This window comes from Echinococcus granulosus (genome assembly GCF_000524195.1).
Source record: "Echinococcus granulosus chromosome Unknown EG_S00066, whole genome shotgun sequence".
Taxonomy (NCBI): domain Eukaryota; kingdom Metazoa; phylum Platyhelminthes; class Cestoda; order Cyclophyllidea; family Taeniidae; genus Echinococcus; species Echinococcus granulosus.
This window is the reverse complement of record NW_020170446.1, coordinates 441,365-445,905: the sequence shown is the minus strand read 5'-3', so window position 1 is coordinate 445,905 and position 4,541 is coordinate 441,365. Positions and strand designations below refer to the sequence as shown.

At 41.1% G+C, this 4,541-nt stretch overlaps 1 protein-coding gene across 1 annotated transcript in view; it reads left to right on the top strand.

Annotated features, from left to right (window-relative positions):
- The window catches only part of EGR_06970 (xylulokinase), a gene marked incomplete at both ends in the record, with an annotated part of 13,876 nt that overhangs the window by 4,607 nt on the left and 4,728 nt on the right, over positions 1-4,541 (top strand). The window lies entirely within an intron of this gene.

The window sequence follows — 4,541 nt, the reverse complement described above, 5'->3', positions numbered from 1 at the left end:
CCAAGGAGCATGAAGAATTAAGTCGAGACCTTCTGTGTGTTCATTGTTTATTAATGAAATCCAAATATTTACGTCTGCTTACAAATGTGCAGTGCGTTTGCTGTCCCTTTGTCACGATCGGATCGGTGTCTATTGGAATGGATTCTGTAGTTTATCTGCAGAACCTTATGTTGGTCCATTTTAATTACACTTTATATGGCAATCCATCCTCCCCTTGTGCACTTGTGCACTTTTCTCTCCCCTGTGCTGTTGAACAAATCATTTTATACCTGACTTTTGTTTTTTTTTCACGAGCTGCTCATTACCATCGGGTACTGGTGTCTGGTCGAAATTATCCTTTGCAAGTGGTCACGGTCAATTTGTGAGTCGTCACAGTCCACATTTCCTCTCTTCAAGTGACGTGGTTTATTTGCCTGATTTCCATCACCTATGCCTTCGTGAGAGCGTAATTAAGGAGTAAAAATTCTGCCCTTGCTGTTGCTTTGTTAAGATTTAAATGGAAATTGTTTGTCTAATTTTGGTGGTTTGAATTGCAGTAGAGGAAGAGATGATGACTGGGGCAATTAGGTCAGTGATGTGTGATGCGTCTCTAATTGAATGTGATAAAATTAGAAGTTGTGGAGTGCGGGGGATGGGAAGTTGCTGTAGTAATTAAAGAATGCGGGTTCTACCCTTGTTGCTGCCATGTTAAGGTTTAAATAGAAAGTATTTAATTATTTCAGTAGTCCAACTTTAATTACTAGAAGAATAGACGACAGATTCAATGAAGTCGGTGATACTTGTTGCATCATCATGAAGATGGGATGGATCTAGACGGCATAGCGTTGTAGGGAGAAAGTGCCAGCTGGCATTTTCACATTCTCTGGATTCTCATGTCAATGCTATTGTACCATCACTTCACTCCAAAGTTCTACATCGTGGAAAATCTTGTAGCGCCTTCTTGTTTGCACATCTACCGCTCCCGTTTGCGAATTTGGAGATGGACATTGACCACCCATATAAAGTGCTTACCGCAATACTACTTTTAATCACATCGCAACACCCACACTTTGTGCTTCTGTTTGTCCCTATTCAGTCCATACTTTCTTTTTATAGAAGCTAATCTGACCACCTTGATTTTGTACAAGCATCCGACTCCAGGAATGAGCGCCTTGAACGTATTCATGAATCGAAGCATTTGGCTGTTGGCTAACCCCATGCTCTTTTACTTGTGCCCGATTAAAGCGCTGAGTTTGTACTGCTAAAGGGCAATGCGTTGCTTTGTTCACCGTGAATGACGAAATGCTGGCGAATCATTTCGTGCACACTTCAACGCGTCAGTGTAAACCCAATGAAATATGCCGAAGGTATGATGCGATTCTAAATCGGCATAATTCGAGGGAAAAAAAAGTTCCGCGTTTTATTTTTAAGACAGGTGCATGCAAACGACACTACAGCAGTTACCGTCAAGTTGCAATTTATTTTAAGCTCGTAAAATTATCTCTCATCATTTGCTTTATTCTCGAATGCCTCGGATCCGTTTGTAATGATGTGTAGATTTGATGGTAATTAATCATGTTCCCATGGTAGATGGATTTCGGATTTGCAAAACCAAACAACTAAAAACCATTTGATCACAATTGTTAAAAAGGGAGAAAGTGTTAGTGCGCTTATTAAGGGGGAGGGGGGGAGGAGGGGATTCACAATGCGAGATATTATCATATTTTCCCAAAAAGCTGATTGTTAAGACGTTCACTACCATGACTATTGTTGCCTTAGAGACTACGTAAACCTAGGTATCCACTAGGATCACCAAGCCAAGGCAATGCTTTACCTAAGAGGCACACATAAAATGGCATATGCAATGATGATGTAGGTTGTACCCAAATGTTAATCTTATGTAGGCTTTGTAAAAATGCTATTTGAGGTTTAATATAATCGCCCTGTGAAAGTTCACCTTGTGACAGTCTGCAGGTGTGTAATAGACACACTGTGTGAATGCAGTTTTACATGATTTCTGACGATTTCACACCTCAGAGCGGCGTTGCTGACACCACGCTCCCCTCCAGCGAACCTGCTGCGTGTGGTTAGGCTAAAGACGGCCCGAATTGTAGAGGTGTCAATCCGAATGTGTGTTGATGCCTTTCTCATGACTTCGCATGCGATCTAAAACGTTCCACTTAGTCGGCGCCACTGTTTCGTACTATCATTTGCACGGAATTTATAGGGCAATTCCGAATATCAGTTATAAACAAAAGGAGGCCAAAACACAGTAGCCGAAGGGTAATTCATCAGTTCCCACTAGGTTTGACATCCAAATGAGGTCGGTTGGAGTTACAAAGACATCTGGACCAGTGACAGTTAAAAACTGTGTGCAAGGCTTAGTCATGACTCGGTGCCTTCCCGCTCTCCCCCCCCCGCCCCTCCTGTCTAGACTCCTATTCCGACCAATTAGTTTCGATGACTATCACCTGCGTCAATTCGTGAGCCCACATGAGGTGTAAACGTTTACGTATGCTGAATAAAAGTGCTGCTATGACAAGGCGTGTCAATTCAAAATGGCATATGCAGGGGCAACTAGACTTTCCTGGGACCGTTATAGCTCCTTTAAAAATACGGAAATTGTAGGCGCCATCCCCACAGAAATGTTACAGATACTTAAACAACGTTGAAGACAACAAAGAAGAGGAAAGGCTCTGCATGATATGTCGAGTTCTTGAAATGTTTAACAACAGAATGGGGTTGGTTGAGATCACTTAGATATACGAGGTATTGACAGCGGAAAACAATCTGCAGGACTTGGTCACGACTCTGTGCCCGCATGGTCCCCGCACCGCCTCCCCCTTCCCTCCACCGTCCAGACTGCGAATCCGACTAGTCAGTTTTGCTGACTATTACCTGCACCGATTCGCAAACCCACAAGGTGTGTAAAAAGTTATTGTATGCTGTATAAAAGTGCTGCAAGTTGAAGACGCATTAAATTTCGAATTACTAATCTTATGATATTGAAAGTGCCTTAGAACCGCTAGTGAGCCTAGTTTTAGCAAAGTAGGCGCAGGAAATCAAGACTGATGTGCCACTTTCATTGAAAATGTTGGAAATGTTGGTGACACACACACACCCAAAATTTTACCGACACTGAGACAACTTCGACACCCATTTTACTTAGAAGCAAAGGCTGGCTGAATGGTACTAGCAAAAACGTCCAGATGTGATCAGTTTGGCCCACTGAATTTACACGTCTAGGAGGTGGAAATCTTTACAAGTTCAACTAAAAATATTTTGTGCAAATACAGATAATCTCGAAATGTTTAGTCAGAATAGTGAGATGATATTGAATGGTTTAATAGGGATGAAGGTATCGACCTGTCCATGCTGAAAGAAATGTTATGAAGTGGTTTACTTGTAGGGGATTTTTCTTGTTTTGGCCAAACATGTAATAGTAACATTCATATTTTGTGTTTTTTCATGCTTGAGTACACCATCCGCTTAAATATTAACAAACCTTCCATTCCTTTTCCTTAGAATTCATCTGGTCACACAAATTAATGCATCTGTTTACACACCTCCGAAATCCTTCAGAGTATGCACTTATAATTGCTTGAAAGCTTCCACAACATTCAAATGAAAAATTTAGGGTGTCTTGCTAGCCTTTGACATCCTACTATTAGAAATGTGGTTCAGGCGATGACTTGATGAAGTAGGGCAAACTGCCTGTTCAACAGGGTTATGCGGTCACTGGGAAATTTTGCTCATTTCAGCACAATTCATTCAAATGCTGCAAAAGCTAGTCAGTTATTCTACCCCAAGTCCAATGGAGGCCCACTACAATTAGTTTCCCTTTATCTCCTTACTTCATTACTAACATGAACACAAAATCACAGATTCATCGGGTTGAGTAAGTGTTATGATGGGGTTATTATTAGTATAAAAGTGATTTACAACCTTCTATAGGGTAACGCTAAGATAATTCGCACTCTTATCCCTTCAAAGAACCTCCAAGTAGCCTAAAACAGCTCCTCCTTCTAAGCAATCCCATGTAATTTCCATGTCTACCTTTCAGTTTACACTTCAAGCCACCTCACTAAGGCTTGGGAACCTCTCTCTTGCACAGAATTCGGCAATAACAGGCAACTTAGCACTGTTAATTGTACGTAGTGCTATTAAGTTTCTTTCCACCGAGTTTCACGCATTTAGCACAATGTTATGCATGTCACTGACGTAAATGACACGCATTCGCAGTGTGTTTTACGTTTCACAACCCTGGTTCATCTGACCTGTCTAGAGGCTTAAAAACTCATTTTCTAAGTTTCATTTGTTTTTTATAAAAAAAAACTTCTTTGTCACCCATAAATAGAGATATTTGCCTACCTGTGCCTATTTTTAGTGTGGCATTTAGCTTCCCTATGGACTTTGATAATTACTTCATTTGATCTAGGCCTTCGAAACGGGTGTCACTCTCACTTTTCCAGATGCCAATCGTTAGCTGACTCCTCTGAAATTAGACACTTACGCTTGTCTAGAGACCCATCAATTCACAGTCTAGGCTATCTATAGACAAA